This window comes from Pithys albifrons, chromosome 4, assembly GCF_047495875.1.
Source record: "Pithys albifrons albifrons isolate INPA30051 chromosome 4, PitAlb_v1, whole genome shotgun sequence".
NCBI classification, from domain to species: Eukaryota; Metazoa; Chordata; class Aves; order Passeriformes; family Thamnophilidae; genus Pithys; species Pithys albifrons.
The window spans coordinates 17646854-17666158 of NC_092461.1; the positions used below are offsets into that span (position 1 = coordinate 17646854).

Genomic DNA, 19305 nt, shown 5'->3' on the forward strand with positions numbered 1-19305 from the left:
TGATAGAAAATATTTATTTTACATTAACAATGGCATACTGTATTTAGTAAAATGGAAGCTTGGTACTAACTTTCCACTGCCTGGGACATAGATTTTTCCCAAGACACCATCCTTTCCTGTACACTGACCAAAAAAGAGAACCTCTGGCTCCTGCAGTGCTGGTCACAGAGCTTCTGAAGGAACAGGAAAGAATTACAGCTTTTGTTTGTGAAGGTATGGTTTTGACTGATGTAGGCAAGGACACATGCAGGTTGTGAACCTCTAGAAAACATCTCTTACCTATACTAACAGTAACATATGCACCATTTAAGGATTTTCATGGCTCAAAAATCCACACATATACACTATGCAGCATTGGCCTTCAGAAGTTTGGAATGAGTTTTTTGTTGTCTCATAAATTGAAGATTTTGGAATTAAGCAAGCACTCCAGCAACAGTCAGACTACTATACCCTGTGCTGCATAGAACTGAACAAATTCTCCACAGAAAGCTACAGAATGGCTGCAAAGTGTAGTCTTGCACAATAGGAAGAAACAGGAGGAGAAGGCTGGAAAATATTTTGTTCATGCATCTAGCATACATTTTTTACAAGGTTTTTTAACCATTTCTTATTCACTAGCTTTTCTCTATGCTCAGAAAATTTCTTCTTTTAATCAGGAAAAAAACTGAGTCCAACTGATTGTCCAAGTCTATCCAAAATATACCATACAGTTCAGATAGAACACAGAAAATATTGTAACTATGAATAAAGACTAGAAAAATTGCTGTTATTGGATGCTACAATAGTATATGTATGGCTAAGAAAAAGGACTCCAGTGTTGTAGAAAATACACATCTACAGAGATTACAGTCTGAGGAATCAGTTAAAACAAAGCAAATGAAATACAGGAAAAATTTGCAAATGCTTTCACCGTGCCCTGGCTAGATATAACTCCATTTTCACCACTTGGATTTCTGCTTCCTCTACATCCCTTCCTACTACAAGGATGTAGGGGTAAGTGTAAGTGCATCCCTTAAGAAAAGCTATATGGAGTTCTGCCTTAAAGAGAACAGAGCTACCTGGAGTATGTATGGTGGCTTGTAACCAATGAGAGGCTGTGGTGTATGCAAGGTGATTTGGTTAACCAATTATGTGGTAGCATGTTGGATGTGAGAGTGCATAAAAGGTGTGGTTGCTACTGCGTGAGAGTTAGTTAGATCTAGATCTACTAGGATCTGAGGTGATGTAATAGGAACTAATAGGAACTATCTATTTGTACTATGAGCTGTGAAGAACTGTCTGTTAATCTATCCTGAATAAACTTCCTAAGTTATGAGCCTTCTGATCAAGCCTTCTGATGTCTGCTGTGCCTGAGCTCTTCTGACCGTCAGTCCACAGCCCAGCTTGGTATAAGGGGCTCCCCCTATACAAGGACTATCCCAGTCCACTTATCAAGGAAAAAAAATATGAAGTTGGAGCCTTCTGATTCTTTCTTATTTTCTAAATCCTTCCCTTACTCTTATCATATCGATCTCACACACCCCAGCCCACTGTGAGAAGGCTGGGCTAGGGGTGCACAAGTTGCTGGGAGGTGACACAGCTAGAACAGCTGTCCCCAGATAACCAAAGGGACATACCATACATACCCTATGGCATCATGGTCAGCACACAGACGGAAGTAGAAGGAAGGAAGGGACATTAAGAGTCATGGAGTTAATCTTCCCAAGTCACATTATGGAACCCTGCTTTCCTGGGGATGGTTGAATACCTGATATTCCATAGGAAGTGATGAATTCATGTTAACGTTATCTGTTAAACTACCCTTATCTCAACCCACTAGTCTTGTCACTTTAGTCTTCCTGTTCTCTTCCCCATCCCAGTGGGGGCTAGTGAGCTTAGCTGCCTGCTGGGGTTAAATCACAAGATTCCAGTAAAAATTTTGTAGTTTAATTGCAACAGAATCTGCATTTAACATTTTCAAGCATGATACCTTGATTACAACAAGCAGATATCAGATATATTTTCACGAGGAATTATTCTTGTTCAGAAGATTTCATAGGCAGGTCCCATACTGCAACCAGTCTTGAGGAGATGAAACAAAACTTGACAATAAATTGTGCTAAACAATAGTCATCCCCCAATTTGTAAATAGTCTTTCATGTGATGATCATTGAGAAACTTAAAGAAAGTACATATGGCATTTTCAGGTATTGCAAACAAACCAGATGTTGCATGTTACTTTGATATTAAAGTGATTGCTAGAACATGTTTTTCTTACTAATACTTACTTGATGAGCCTTTTTAACAGGGGACTCATACTATTCACATCTAATGTGTAGTTTACTACTATTAAGTCCTTTTAAATCACCTTTGATATCCAAGTTAACACTTCAAAGAACAAGAATGCTGTCTTTTACATACACATATATATCTATTTATGAAAAAAGAAGGATTAACACTTCTTTACATTTGTAAATTGATTAAAAAATCTGAGCAGAATTTTATCATAGTGTGTAATCAGACTCTACTGTTGTCTGCAACTGTTTTCTAATATTAGACAACTGGTCATATAACCAGAAGGTTCTGTCAAACATGCTGTTTTGTAAAAGTTGAAACACTTCAGTAATATAATAATATTTGGACCAACACCTTTTATACTTAATCAGCTGAACTCAAGATTGAAAATGGACCTTTTGGCATAAACTAATTTTGTACTGTCCAAAGGTATGTTTTCCTTTCAGCACAAAATGATGTTTCAAAACCTCCAATGGTTCAATAAAGGTGAACTACAGTCATACACTTTGCTCCTCTGCAAAGTGTCTGAAGAGACCTGACTGCAAGTAGGTTTTCTGTTGAAGCTCCTTAAACTCATCACTTAAATACTTCAGTAGTCAAAACATTTTGCACAAAGTAGGTATCTTTGTTCCTTATCCTCATCTCTTTCAGTAAGAAATTACTACTTGTATTCTGTAAAGGACTGTGTGGATTGTTCTGTGTCCTCTTTCCTAGCTGCATTAGTTTTTACGTAGTTCTTATTTTTACTGTCCCAAGCATTGCCTGAGTAGCATCAGTATCATTCTAGCAATTCAAGAAGTGTGTCCACAAGACAGAAGCCGAACATGTTTGTCTGAAACTGCTAGAGGACCAAAAAAAGAAGCTCACGTGATCAGACTTGCAATGTCTTAGATCTTTAGTAACAGATGTATCAGTCTGCATATCCAGCCTGCATTTTTACATATGTGTATATAGCCACAATTCTGAACTAACACATACATAACCTGCAGAGGATATTTTATTTTTAAAAATTGCTAAAAGGATGAAATAAAGCAGTATTATTGCACCTACATGAGTTCATCCTGAGGTATGCATTTCAGCTTTGAGAGTACACAATTCCCTTTTTCAGCTACCTGCTGTTTGGATTTCCCCCCCTTGCCCTCCTTCATGTGATTTTTACATAGATTAGTAGGAATTGAACCAAGGGTTGGACTTGATGATCTCAGAGGTCTTTTCCAACCCAATCGATTCTATGATTCTATGATTTGTGGCAATTCCAATACAGCAAAAAGCTCAAAATGCTAGTTGTATTTGTTTACAGGGGTGGGAAGGAAGCCCCTTTTGTCATCCTACAGGAGAATGGGTATGACCTACTAAGCTGGCAAGGCTTGGTCTGCATAAAGCAAGGAAAGTTTCACCTTTGCTGTTTAAGAGAATAAAACACAAATCAGTGATTATAACCTGGACTCACAATGAGTAGGATGATTCTTAAAGTAGAGCTAGTTTTAAAACACGTCAAAAAACTTCACTAATAAGCCTTAATTTACTTCAAGAATTAAGTGGTTTTAACTCAGCAAAACAAAGTCAGTATGTTCCAAACATATTGTTCAAGGTCTAGAAAGGGCTGCAAGGTCAACCTCTTATCAAAGACAAATCCCAAAGGTGGTCCTCTAAAGGTATGTAGTGATCCTTACACTGCAATACAGATGACACTGGAGAAGAGATTGATAACACCAGCATTATGATTCTGTGAAACTCCAACTCTTACAATACTCATAATTGCAACAGATTTTGTTCCCAAAGGAATACAAGAGCACTGTGTAATTCCACAAGGCTAGGTTGTAAATGAATGAAACAGTTATCTCTGGCAGTTGCTAAACAGTTGCTTTCCAGCAACCCATAAAGCTTTCATGCAGGTACAGCCAAATGAGACAAAGTGAGCTCTCATCACTTGTAGCTGGCTTACAAATCTTCAAGTAAGCTGGCAATAGAACAATAACAAAAAGTGTAGTATGAAGTGATAGTGAAAAGACTGACAGGAATTGAGAACATCACTAGACTACATGGGTGCTGCTGTTAATTAGGAAGAAGATCCTACACAAGGTTTACAAATTAGGCAGAAATATATGAAGCACACTAAACTAAAAATAATTCCTCAGTTCTACAACCATAGGAGCAATTGCAAGGATAAAGAAGTAGAGAAATTCTGGAGTGACATGAAAAGGCTCTGGCAGCTGCTTCTCAGTGGGAACACAGACTCTGGATGGCATCCATCAGCTCTGAACCCACAAACACGCAATTGTACAGCAAAGCTTGTGCATGCCAAGTCAAATAGCAAAATGACTTGTGAGTAAGGATTACTAAGTAATAAAATTGGTTATGTCCATTCATAAGCCATCAAGGTGATGCTGAGCCATCTTATTGGGGGATGTAAATTAGATGTTATCATTTTTTCAGAAAGTGCAACTCTGCGATGAAAATAAACAATATTTCAAAATTTACTAAGTGGCAAGACACGCAAACTCTACACTTCTTCACTGGCAGACAAACCTATCAGTGAGACTTCCAGTTACATTGGACGGTGTGAGCAAGACAAAATACCTTATCCTAAACTCTCTCAACATTCCCCATGAAATTTCATTCTTTTTACATTTCATAGCCATAGCAACATTTCTATTCATTTTGAATGCACCTAACACAGAACACAAGTGTCTGACACACCCTGATCCACACAGACCACCAGGCTTAGGACTGTCTCAGCTGCATTTGCTCCTCTTATCCATCTCTCCTCTCTGTGTCAGAGCAGCTCTGAACAAAGTTGTCTGCAAAGGGAGAAACATGTTTCCCCATTACCCAGTCAAGTGGAAAGTGATTTTCAGCCTGAACTGCCCTCCAGCCCTGGAGGACTAATATTTCTTGAATTAAGAACTAGTCATTCCTGTGGGTTAGGAATTCCACTTTGGGCAGAGGAAGAGTGGCAGGTTAGATAAATTTTAAAGTATAAGTAGACTAGGTAGCTCTTATGATCACACTGACCACCAGTATATGTGTTGGAGAAGCCTCTTTCTGATAACCTTGCACTAGCTTTTGAGTGTGTTTCCTGATATATGACTTACAAGGCTTGTAGACAGCTGCAAAGCATTTCCAAAAATGCTGTTGCAAATAATTCTGAATAGCTATCATTCAGTAAGACTCTAAATATTTTTGCCTCCTTAGAAAAAAGATTGACTGAGAACAATAAAACGATTCAAGTCCAAGCTTATCCTTGGCTACAGTGTGAGATTGAATCCTGGGTTTCAAGTATTTTGAACACCTTTATACTTCCTTCAAGGTCTGTGTAGCACTGAGTAACCTCAAAAATTCTTGATCTGCTCTGAATAATATTATATGAGTATTATCTAGTGGGCTAGATAGCAGAAAGGATATTTTTTACTAAAACCATTAAAAAGAAGGTTTTACACAGGGCATCTGCCTTCCTATTCCTTGGTAGTAGCCAAATCCCACTGTCTTGTCTGAAATCTAACAACTTCAAGTTGTTAGATGTCAGAAAAAAACCCCCAAACTTTATCTGAGAGACCCCTGCTTTGCCAGCCTTGGACTCCTACCTTCAAGTCTTGGAGGGATTCAAGATTAAAAATTCTGTAACTTTTGCAAGACTCAGAGCAGAATCAGTCCTCCATATCTATTACTTCAGAAATATATAGAAGATAATTCCATTTTGTATAAGCAGATCTGTAGCAGGTCTTAGTTTTTGTCTTCGGCATTTGACATCGTATTCCAGCATGTTCCCATTACACACAGAAGCACATGTACTCAGACAGTAACAGGAATTACTACTATAAACCAGAAGCTAGTCTGCCAGTCAAAAGTAGGATTATTCTGATTACATACAAAAACTATCGTCAATGGACGTAACCTTAGGCTTCAATCATTCTCAGAAATTTAGGATGCAATTCCTTTATCCAAAATTGGATGCCTAAAATAGGTCAGATTAATCTCAGCCTAGCTATATCTTTCTCTCTAATGACAATACAGACAGCCCAAGGTGGCTAGTTCTGAGACGTACATACAAAGAAAGGGAAGATTCATCTTGAAGCCTATAAGCTACTAATAAGCTCTCTCTCCATAGGAGAGCCTAAGATGTATCAATAAATATTTTTAGGTTAGGAAACATCAGTTCTGTAGAAATTAGTGGAAAAGTAACTTGAAATTCTGAGTGATTCTAGCTTCACACATCCTAAACCACGAACAATTTAAAAAATGGAGAAAGTAGACAGAACACCTACCTGAAATAGTCAAACTACAAAGTCTACTTCCCCATCTCACTTTCCTGAAAAGACATTTCAAACGCCTTAGCCTGTCAATTTTCACAAAAAAAACCCCAAACAAACAAAAAAAATACCCAACAAACAAAAAAAAAACCCAAACCCTGAGGAAGTTTCATATGCAACAGAGAAGTGAAACAATTTAAGCTAAAGGACAATACCTGCAGTAAAAAAAAACAACAAAAAAAACCAAAAAAACCCCAAACAAACAAACAACCCCACCCCCAAAAAACAACAAAACCAACCAACCAACCAGACACACACACCCCCACCCACACCCCCACATCCACCCACACATCCCCTGCCTTTGAGCCTGTCTTACAGAAAAAATTAGAATGTTTTCAATTTTCACAGGAACTCAACTCAGGAACAATTAGCCTTTACAGGACAGACAGCCCTGCCAAATTGAAGATAGACTATAGCAACCTTCTCAGAGATTTATATACTGCAGCAGCTGTGATGAAAAGAGGGAAGATGGGATTACTCAGTAGTTCACTTCCAATACTATGCTCCTAATTTGAGTTTCTACTAAATGGCAGAGGTCAAGCTGATTAAAGAGCAAATAGCACTGATGTTCAAGTAATTCAAGATACAAGTTCAAATCTCTCCTCTTCTTTCCCCATCTCACCCACATCAAAACTCCCTCTGCCTTCATCTTACCCTAAGCCCCTAGTGCCAGATAGACTAAACAGGCCTATTGTTTTCATCAATTAAATCGCCTCTGTCCTGATATTAAAAAATTAATAATACAGCTTCCAATTCCTCTTCCTTCATTACCATAGAGAGAATAGAATAATTCACTCCAGCAGCACTTTTATTCATGCACTATATGATATTACATTTCAAAGCTGAAGGATAACACAAAAAACATCAGTAAAGAACTGCTTACTATTATACATACTTATGGTGACTAACTATTAAATATAATCTAGAAGACACACCCAGCTTTCATTTGCAATGCATGTTTACCTCACCAGAAGAATTTGCTTGTCTTACTCCAGCGAAACTCCACAGCAAAAACAAAGCATAATGCTGGCTGGTAGGCACCAGTTAAAAACTGGCTGCAATGAGAAGCATTTCACCTGGAACATGCAGGAATGTTCTTCTTCTCTTTAGGAGGATAATTGAATATCAGAATAAGGAAAGTAAAACAACAGCACTGTGAAGGTGGCACTGACATTCAGAAAAATGGATACCTGAGGAAACTTTCTAGTCAAGACCGTGCACTTTATGGGAGTATATGTTATCCAAGTAAAATAAAAATATAAAACAGCTGCAATCTCTGCATTGAGGTATAGACTACTATAAGAGCAGAAATAATTACAAAAAATGTTTAAGAAAGGAGAAAAAAAATGGATGAACATTCATATAGCAACATTAAAAAAACCCCAAAACACAAAAATCAAACGAACTACTCCATTTCAAGGGCAGACAGCACCTAGAAGCATGGCTAATTTTCAGATTCAATGTAGTTTACTCAGGAGAGGGGTGCCATGCCACTGCCACTCCTGTTGGTACTCCCAGTTGCACTGCTTTACACTACATTCAAGAGAGAAGAGGCAGAGACTCGAGGTACCTGAGGCTGCATGAATCCTGCACATTAAGGAGATGCATGTGCAAGGATTGCTGGTAAGAGTGGTGGAAGATGTCCTGTATAACAAAGTGCAGTAAGTAGCTCAGTGTTGTCTGTCAGGGAAGAGGAGGGTATGATGGGACAGGGGAAATATGAGTGGCTGTTAATGGGGCCAGGGGAGTTTAGTGTAGTGTGTGACATTAGGGTGGTGGATACTTTAGGGGATGTGTTTATGCAGTGCAGCTAAAGATATTTAGAGGTCCTATTTGAGCTATATTAAAGGAAAAGTTTCTTCAGGCAATTACTGATGGAAAAAGTCATTATTCAATGAAGTAGGAAGTGACTCAGGACAGCAGTCATATCCTCTAAATATTTTTGGTGAACCCAGATTGATTTCAATGACCATAGTCACATTATTTTTAGTTAAATGCTATGCCAGAAAAGCCACAATAATTCCATCCTTATTGTAGCTGGAGCTGTGACATAGTGGCCCTGTGAGAAGATGTGGATGACAATTTGTGTGAAGTAGAATTGCAGGGGGAGTCTATTTGAATAATTAACCTTTCACCTGACTAAGCACTAAGAAACTCAAGGGGGCAAATCACTGAACCTAAGCAACTTACTGAAAAAGAAAACTAAAATAGGAAGCAAAGCTGGGTGGCTTTATATGATCCAGTCACAGCCTGAAATAAGTCCAGGACTCAAAGAAGACTACTGACATCAAGGGAACCTCATTATGAAGAAAGAGCAGGGTATTATAAATAGGAAACAGTAAGTAAAACATCCCCTCCAAAATGCTGCTGACTCTGGTGAGAAGGTATATAGGGACTATATAGTTTATTTCTGAACAAATGTTTTGGGTTTTTTTTAAAAAATTGCACATTTAATATTTTCTGAGATGTTAAAAAGAATTATTGTTGCTCTTAGTCAAGACCTTCCCTCCTTACTGCAATACAGCTACTATTAGACAATTCCCCTGGCCTCTCCAGCTTCCACAGTAATTTGAAACCCTGATAATATTTTTCATTTTGGCTTTTTTCTTTTTTTTTCCTGTAGACAAAATCAGAAGCATTTCCTTTCTGACAGCATGACAGAGGCTATAGACAGCCTGACGCCAAAGCTTTCTGCAGATCAATATATTTAATGCACTTGAAGTGAGTAAAATCTCCTAGGTTATTCCAGGGTTGCTTGAGAAAAAAGTCAAAAGGCTAGGGAACTGTGTGGATATGGATTTAATATTAAATTTTTTTTACATAATTTTCAGAAATCCATTTAAGTTACTTTGGGTTCCAATTTAGGATATTTTTCTCAAAAACTTTTGGTAAGCTTTGAGAAAAATTTAATGTAGTAAGTGGAGTCAGATACACTGCAACACAGGTTGGTGGGAGGTTTCTTTGTAGGTATATAAATAAAACAGTGAATAAATTCCAAAGGTTGTGAGAGCAAAAATATTATCAGTCCCATCATACCAATTTTCTTTCTTCCCATATCCAAAATACAATTTTTTCACTTTAATATTGCTTTGATCCCTCTGCTGTTTCCCAAAGGCTTTCCTCATTTACTTAAGATACCTCTTATTTTCATTAATCTGATATTTATTGCTTCAAAGCATCTTTTGTGCCCATTGATGAAGTTTTACTGACACTCAAATACAACAGCCAGGGGCAATCATACAAATGAGGATACTTGCCATTCTTCTATCATGCCCACCAGAACTATTTTTCTTCTGTTCAGCCAAGGGTTCCCATTTGCCCTACCTATTTCCCACCTCCCACTTCACGAAAATGTATAACAAGAAAAAAGGAATAAGCCTCAACTAAAAAAGGTGCCAGTTGCTTCAGTTCCTCTCTCAGATCCATCAAAAAACCTTATTATATATGTAAAACATGATTGCAGCCTAGCCTGTAAAAGTTTATGATACCATAGAGCAATTTGCTGACGATCTTTAAAAGATACTATGTAATGCTACACCAAGTTCACTATACATCAGGTAAAGCCAAAGCACTTTTCTTGCTTATAATTGGAAGTGTGATTTAATAAACTTCAGTTCTATGTACAACACCAGGCTGCCAAAAATGGTGAATAAAATAACTTTTTCCACCTTAGCACAGTATTGACTATGATGCTCGCACACACACTGCTTTAAATGCAAATATTAATTATTTCATGCTAATATTTCAGTAAGAATGATGCAATGAATTCATCAAACTGGATGTAGTGGGAGGTATGAAAGAAGATGTAACTGTTACTGGTTTGTGGGAAATAAATTTAGCCTTTCTTTCAGTCAGTTTTTTCTTGTATGGAATAGGTGGTTAGAAAGAACAATGTTGCCTTTCTTTTACATCAAAAGGTCTGTGAAGAAGTTCCAGAACACTTGTGTTTCTTGCTTGAATACTAACTGTACAGATTAACCCAATAATATTTGTAAAGTATTTATAATAATTTTATAGGGTTTTGATTGAAAATCTGAAAAGTAAGATTCAAGTTACATCATATAATTGTTAAAGTTGACATCACTTATTTTGCTCTCTGAGTGTATACATTTAGCTAAAAGGTATCCTGGTGCATTATAGTGCTACAAGAAAGTAGGATCCCTGCCATGATTTCCAGGACAGTCTGACTACAGTAGCTCTTGGGAATGGCACTTTATTTCTTTGTAGCAAATGCATGAGAGAAGCATATAAATTGTATCATCTGGGTTCAGCACAGTAGAACAGCAGAGAATTAGATTAACAACTCCAGTTTCTATGCATTGTTCTTTTGTGTTTTCAATGGCAGAAACCAACTGTGAGTATTTCACCCTGGGACCAGGTCTGACTGATGCCATGTCAGAGGCTGAAGCCCAGCTCTCTGCATGTCTCTGCCTACCAAGTGAAATTGCAGATATTTTGCTTCACCCAGAAGATTATGTGATGCCTAACAAAGTTTCTGAAGAACTCAGAGATCAAAAAAGAAGTAATTCTTCTCAGATAAACTAAGCTCTGTGGGTCCTGAGGCTCCTGTGACTTGAGGTTCTTGTGAGGGAAAAGTTTAACCTGGAAACAAGTAAGCAATAAAAATTTGCACATGCATTCACTTCACAATGCTAACTCACCTCTACATAAACATCTCATTGAATCAGCTCTTCCTAGCTCCTTGACCCCTGCTATTCAGCAATGTGTAACAGAATATGTGCATTTTAGAAAACAAGCTCCATTTCCCTTGTGTCTACCCTTTCTTGTGATCTAGAGGAAGCAGTTTTGCCCATGTTTTCTCATGAAACAGCTGTAATGATACATAACAACTCCATGATAAAAGGCAAAAATATGTACAATGAGAATAAAAAGCGCCTTTTTTTTTACTCGACAGAACTCCAATCTGAGAAGCAAAGATTTCTTTTAAATTTGTGTTCTCAGGGATCTTAAATGTAATTTTTTCATTCTACACTACAGGCTTCAAACTTTGCACATATTTTGTCAGTCCAAGAAAATGTCTGTACTAGCTCTTATATTTAAATATGGCATATGTAACAGTGTAGCATCTAGAGAGTCCAAACAATATGGCTATAAACTCTTCAGAAGGAATAGGCAAGGAGGGAGAGGTGATGGGATAGCACTTTATGATAAGGAGTGTCTGCAGCTTAATGATGGTGACTATAAGGTTGAATGTTTATGTGTTGGAATTTTATATGGTATTTCACCTAGAAAGCAAGCCATATGCTGAACTGCCTATGTAAATAAGTGCTGTAGCCTTAAGAACTAATTAATGAGATCAGAAATGGCTGCTGCCGACTTTCTCGGCAGATGTGCATGGTCAGCCAATTATGAGAAGCTTTGTAATATAAACAACATTGTTAGCCAATAATGAGTGCCAAAGTGTCAGCACCTGCGGAAGGTTACAGTCTTAAAGATGTATATTAGTGTGTGTGCGGATGAATAAAGGAGCCTGTTGCTGCTTACTTCTGTGAAGTCGTCTCTCAGGTCCAAAAACCCGCCTCCCTACGGTTACATTTATGGGTAAGGCCAAAAGGGCAGATACCCTGGTTTGATTCTGCTATAGGCCATCCAACCAAGATGAAGAGGCAGATGAAATACTCTCCCATTCTACAATAGCTTGTAGAATATGGCAAGGAAGGTTTACATTGGATATTAGGACATACTTTACTGAAAGCATTAGCACACATTGCCCAGGAAAGTGGTTGAGCCACCACCCCTGGAGGTATTTAAAAGACATGTAAGTGTGACACTTGAGGGACATGGTTTAGTGGTGGACTTGGCAGTGTTAGGTTAATGGCTGAACTCAATGGTCTTAAAGGTCTTTTCCAACCTTAATGATTTTGTGATTCTGACACTGAGTCAGGCAGGCAACAGAAAAAATACTCTTGCCTACAAATTTTATACTTTTATGTGCTAGTAGAATATGTAAAAACTCGAGTATAGTCCATTGGTGTATGAATCAGAGGCCAAATTCCTTTCTGTTGTATATTGAAACAGCTCAACCAGTTGACTTCAAACAACATATACCATTTCATTCCAGCAAAGGATTTGCCCATGGGTCTTGCTAACACTTTTCATCAAAAACTCTGAAAGGCTAGTAATGCTCAAACTCAAATGAATTAGGTTTCAATGGCCCAGAAGAAGCAAAAGCTGTTTGGTCTACTGTGAATGAAGGCATTTTTCTGATAAACAAATAAAGAAAAAACCCCAACCAGAGTATTTTCAAAATAAGTGTGCATATGATTGTTCCAAAATATAAACTATTCAATCCTAAGCACATACAGGGCTAAATATTATGGATGGCAGGACAAAGCAATGCTCTTCCATGAGGAAGGCAAATGCTGTAACCTTTAAACTATGGCTCACGCAAATAAGTCCCCTGAAATCACTGAAATCACCCTTCTGTGGGGTGACCTACACCTGTGTTTCACAGTGCAAGATGAGAAGTAGCAAGCATCCTAAGGGGTAGCTGATACCGCATTTATTTTTGTTACCATAAAAAGAGTTACACCAAGAGATTTTAAACAACAGCAAGCTGTGAATCACAGAATCAGTAGGGTTGGAATGAACCACTTCTTGTGCTTAAGTTTATGTCTGTTGTTCCTTGTCCTGATGTTGGGCACCATTGGAAGGAGTCTGGCACACATCTTTGAGATATTTATATGTGTTGATGAGATCCCCTCCTAGTCTTCTCTAGACAAAACAGGCCTAGCTGCTGCAGTCTCTCTTCATAAGAGAGATGTTCCAGACCGTAATCATCTTCATGGCCCTCCACTGGACCCTCTCCAGTTACTGCTTGTCTTTCTTGTGCTGAGGAACCCAGAAATGGACACAGTATTCCAGATGTGGCCTCATTAGGGCTGAGGAGAGGGGAAGGATTACCTCCCTTGACCTGCTGGCCACACTACTCCCAACACGCCCTGGGACATAATTGACCCTCCTGGCCACAAGGACACACAGCCAGCTCATTGTCAGCTTGTCATCCAAGACTACCAGATCCTTTTCCACAAAGCTGCTCTCTAGTAGGACAGAACCCTAAGTTGTATTGGTACTTGGGGTTATTTCTCCCCAGGTGTAGGACATTTCCCTTGCCTTTCTTGAACTTCATTAGGTTTCTCCCCACCAACTCTCCAGCCTATCAAGGTCCCACTGAATGGTAGCAGAACCTTTAGGTGTTTCAGGAACTCCCCTCCAGTTTTGTATCATCAGCATAAGGTGGTACAACGCAGTATTTCTGTATGTCTAGATTTGTTGCACATATTTAACTATTATTTTGAAGAAGAGCTAATAATAATCCACTAATTAAATTAGTGAGATCCAAAGAAAGCTGTTACAAGATTTTGAATGACTTCTGATTCAAATAGAGACTATGATGGTAGGGAAAATGCCAGGCTGCCAATTAAAGGTCTGATGATTGAGTAGGGTAGCAGGAACTTCTCATGTGCATTGCTAGATCTTAAACTATCCATTATAACTCAAGGGAGAAAATTACAAGTTTCGTGTGAACAAGTCTTTTCCTAAAACAAACACACATTTGCTCAAACACACATTTACTCAGCAATATGAACCTCAAAAATTATTAAGCAAAACAATACTGGAGTTAGGACCTCTTATTACTTCCTGCAACTGCCTGTTCTTGCAGGTTACCTACCTCAAAACAAACAAAAAAAAAGCAAAGAAAGAAAGAAAGATAGAAGAACAAAAAAGAAACAATAGTTGAAAAATATTAGGGCAATCAAAATCTTGCTCAAAAGACAGGGACATACTAAAGAAAGACAAAACACAAGTCTTTTTCTACATAACCATTTCCCAAGAAAACTCATTTTTATGCTTTTTATCCAAGTACAATTCAGTAAAGATCTCTCAGAAACTTCTACTGTAATTGCTGTGGAGGATTAAAAAAAATGGTCCCTGTATTTTCAATGAGACAAAGAACATGAAGAAGCACAGTAATATTGCAGAATAGTATTGAGAATATAAATTACAATACCTGCAACAGAGCATAATTAAATTGTGTTAAACATTCCTGTGAAGTGCATCTATAAGTCATACTTAGGTTAAAACTGTAAAGATGACAACATATTTTTTCTGCTCAGTTAACAGCTCTAGGTGAAGTTAATATGAATGTGAATTTAAACTACCAAGCGGACATAAAACTCAAGCTATTTCATCCTGCAATATTCTAGAAAAGAACAACACTTCTTGCAAGAAATCATTCTAAGAGGAGAATCTTAGTACCATATGTTGGTAAAAGAATAAACTTTATTTTGTGAAGTGGATTCCTGATCAAGAGGAATTTGGAGTACATAAAAATTTACAAGTCTGAATATGAAAATTGTCACCAGAAAATTCAGTTCTCACTCTATCTTTGAAGTCCCACAAAAAACTCCACCTCAGCAACAAGGTGTTCATCTCAACTTCAGGAGCCTCTGTGACCCTGAAGCAACCCTTAAGTTCCAAAACCTCAGATCTGCTCAGGCTTGCTTTCTAGGGTGCAGATGGAAGAAGTAATGTCCTGTAATACACAAGCACAACCTGGAACACTCACTTGAGTGTGAGTAATCTGATTTCCACATTCTACCCACCCTGAAGCAGTGTAGACATCCCATTTCCAACAGAACTACAAACTGGTCTGGAAAAGAGGAGTAGGAACTGTTCCACTAGTCATACTACAGCCCTGCCAAAATTGCTAGTTTCATGTAGCTGGAAGAAAGCCTTGTAAGAGGACAGGACAGCACAGCACAGCCCAGTGGCTGGGCAACATAGAAAGACAGGAAAGAGCTCTCATTTCAAGTAAACAATGAGGTTTCACATATCTGTCAGGCATCTATGGTGACCACAAAGCCTGATGAGTCCTTTCAAGAAATCCTGCTATAGGGACCTACCTCTGGAGAAGAGCTCGGACTCCACAGCCTGTAGGCACTGGACTCTGCTCAACCTTTGCTATGGGCTATTTCAAGTCTGTTTCTGCTGTGTTTGCAGGTTTCCACCCAATTCTGGCATGCACCACAGAGGGAGATTGTGTGTCCCAGCCTCATGTCTTTATTGAGCCTTCCTGGGACTGGCTACTGAAGACACCTGTTTCAGCCCTAAATATGACAGCAGAGAAGCACAGAGGCTACATCCTGCCCTTTGTTCTTACAAGTAAAGCATTTCTGGCCCAACACTGTAAACACATCACAATTCTCCCACCAACTGCAGTATTGCATCTTCTATGCTTTGATTTAACTCTGCTATGTATCTTGCAGCTGAGAAAAAAAGTGTTGTTCTTGAGATAAATTTCTTTACCATAATAATACAGATTCTAACAATGATGAAAGAAAAAACACTAGAAAAAAAAGAAGTGCATTACTTAGACAAAATAATAAACCATAAATCACTACAGTGACAGGACTAAATGTGAAACCTTTAATTATACATTTAATAATTTGTCACCTTCTTATTTTCCTTATAGTAAAGGAAGCATCAATAAGATTTTGAGGGTAATTTTATTTTATATGTGAATTACAAAAGCAATACACAAAGAAATGGTTTTAAGAATAGAAATAATATTAACTCTAATCTTCAAATATGTTGACATCTTACTGAACATCTTTATTTCTCTCAGTCACATTGGCCCTCCTCTAATGGCATCACTGTTTCAAAACATATAAAGTCCACATCCACTGCACAGATATTATACAAAATAAAGTAGAACTAAGTGGCAAATAAGTGGTGGTTTAGAAAGTACAATACTATATTAAAACAAGAATTGTCATGACATTGTTGAAGAAGACACCATGTTATTTGTGAAGTATGGACAAGGCTGTATCTGCTCCACTGCCTTTTCCACAAAGATGCAAGAAGCAGACGCTTACAGAAAAGTAACTCCCCAGCATGTGAACAACTTTTCCTATGGATTCTAGACTCAAACAACAGAGAACAGGGCTGGTTGCTGCTGTTATTGTTGAGTTCAGAGTGGACAAGAAAACTATCCAATTTCTGTAAAAATTCTGTACACTGAATTCATCTTCCAAAACACTAAGAGGAGTACTTACTGAAAACAAACAAAAAAAGAAAACAAAAACAAAAATAAAACAAACAAAAAAAACCCAAGGCAAAAACAAAAAGCAAAAATAGAAAAATTTCCCTTCTTCTAACTGGAGCATAAGGCAAAGTCCAGACAGGCCCCTCAAAGACCGTGGAGCAGGAAAGAGCAGACTTTCATCAAGGTCAAAATATTGGTTACATCCTAAGAAAAAAACATTTTATACTAAACATGTCATATAGTAGCAATTGCAAAAACATTATTATACTGTTATGTCTTTCTTTCCCTGTCTGAGAGCAGCTGGCAGGAAAATGCTTGTCCTCTGGAGTACCTTTTGTTTTGTTTGTTTTATTGTGTTGCAGGATCTGGCAAGTTGTCTTATGGTTCCTAGTCAAGGTGGACTTTGACACAGCTAAACTGTAACTCATCTGCTGTACACCTTCCTTTAAAAAAAACAGTGTCCACTAGGCCTGGGTTGCAGGGAAGATGGATGTGCTTATGCTTTTCGCCCCAGCAGAGAGGACAGAAGCAGAAGCATGCAGGGCCTTGCCAATGTTTAGAGTGCAGAAACAGGCTGGACCAAATCCAGTGGGGAAGCATCAGCCATCCCAATGGAGGAGGGCAACATTTTTATTATGTCTTTTGTAGAGACACAAACCATCAGACAGAGGAATCTCAGGTAATCTTTGTTTTGTTTGGATTTTCTTCCCTGTTAGTCATCTGATTGGCATCACATTTTTAAAAATAAGTTATCCTCTGTATATGGGACTCTTGATTCTCTTGAACTGGCTTGTTGGCATTTGTCAGAACCCCTGGCTCGCTGCTGTGAACTGGAAATGCTCCAGAACCTGCTGCAGTCTCTTCTTCTACTACCTTTTGGAATGGGCAAATACGGAAAGAAACGGGGATCTTTTAATTAGGTTTTGACTATCACATAAGGCTACTACATGTTTGCTTCTCAGGCAGATAATTTTTTCCATTGTGTTTTGTAAGCAAGAAAAACTTGCCTAGGGAAAGCAGAGAACACAGGCCCACATCTGTAGGAATCTAAGAACAGTCAGCACTGGGAAAATGAGTTTTCTTTCTTTCTTTCTTTCTTTCTTTCTTTCTTTCTTTCTTTCTTTCTTTCTTTCTTTCTTTCTTTCTTTCTTTCTTTCTTTCTTTCTTTCTTTCTTTCTTTCTTTCTTTCTTTCTTTCTTTCTTTCTTTCTTTCTTTCTTTCTTTCTTTCTTTCTTTCTTTCTTCCTTCCTTCCTTCCTTCCTTCCTTCCTTCCTTCCTTCCTTCCTTCCTTCCTTCCTTCCTTCCTTCCTTCCTTCCTTCCTTCCTTCCTTCCTTCCTTCCTTCCTCCTTCCTTCCTTCCTTCCTTCCTTCCTTCCTTCCTTCCTTCCTTCCTTCCTTCCTTCCTTCCTTCCTTCCTTCCTTCCTTCCTTCCTTCTTCTCTTTCTTTCTTTCTTTCTTTCTTTCTTTCTTTCTTTCTTTCTTTCTTTCTTTCTTTCTTTCTTTCTTCTTCTTTCTTTCTTTCTTTCTTTCTTTCTTTCTTTCTTTCTTTCTTTCTTTCTTTCTTTCTTTCTTTCTTTCTTTCTTTCTTTCTTTCTTTCTTTCTTTCTTTCTTTCTTTCTTTCTTTCTTCTTTCTTTCTTTCTTCTTTCTTTCTTTCTTTCTTTCTTTCTTTCTTTCTTTCTTTCTTTCTTTCTTTCTTTCTTTTTCTTTCTTTCTTTCTTTCTTTCTTTCTTTCTTTCTTTCTTTCTTTCTTTCTTTCTTTCTTTCTTTCTTTCTTTCTTTCTTTCTTTCTTTCTTTCTTTCTTTCTTTCTTTCTTTCTTTCTTTCTTTCTTTCTTTCTTTCTTTCTTTCTTTCTTTCTTTCTTTCTTTCTTTCTTTCTTTCTTTCTTTCTTTCTTTCCCTTTTTGCATCTGTTTTTGAATTATGAGTTTGAACTCATTCCATAATAGTTAGTTATTTCTGTTTCACCCACTCAATTTGAAAAGAGCCTTAACAGCACAGCATGCGTTAAAAGCCATTAAAAACACAGAACTGCTTATCTATTAAATTCATGTTCAAAGCTTAACCTGAAAATATAGGAGGTCTTTGACTTAGTGCTTCTGAAGGCTATGGGGCACACGAGCCCTGTAAATAAGAGACATTTTGATCACCTTGTTCTCAACAATTATTGGATAAGAAATTACTGAGTCAATGCTTAAAGCAGGCTTAGTCATTGTGTAGCAGATAACACATGACTGAGATGACAGGACATTTACTCACCCTGCCAGCAAGATGATCTGTAGGTCTTTGGAGTTGTTCTGTCTTTCCCTTCTCTAGTCCACTCATGCATCAGGTTTCTTAGAAATTTGGGACAGCCAAGTGAATTTATAGTTCTTGCTCTGTGTGTAAGATGGTTACCTGTGACAGAGAGGACAGAGAGACCAAATGTGGCATATGAAGGCACTGGAACAGTAATTTCCAATCATACTGCAATTCAAGTAGTTCTACCTCTTGCCTTCAACAGTAGCCAATATTGAGGAGTAAAAACCCCAAGAATTGGTTTATAAATAAGCAGCCTTGGAGGATTATTGTTCAGTAAGGGCCAGAATCTTTTATGCTGCCCTAATTAGTTGTAAAGAAATAATATGTGAGAGGAGAGTTTTCAATGGTTTAC

The 19305-nt window shown here is 37.9% G+C and overlaps 1 protein-coding gene across 8 annotated transcripts in view; it reads right to left on the bottom strand.

Moving 5' to 3' along the window:
• LOC139671172 (poly(rC)-binding protein 3-like) overlaps positions 1-19305 on the bottom strand; it is a 511988-nt gene that overhangs the window by 386062 nt on the left and 106621 nt on the right. For 7 of the 8 annotated variants that reach the window (XM_071553579.1, XM_071553578.1, XM_071553580.1 and 4 more), the window contains exon 2: positions 18912-19049. The exons of the other annotated variant lie outside the window; for it this stretch is intronic. The gene's annotated coding sequence lies outside the window, so the exon portion shown is untranslated. The remainder of the gene's footprint in view (positions 1-18911; positions 19050-19305) is intronic. 8 annotated transcript variants of the gene reach the window in all.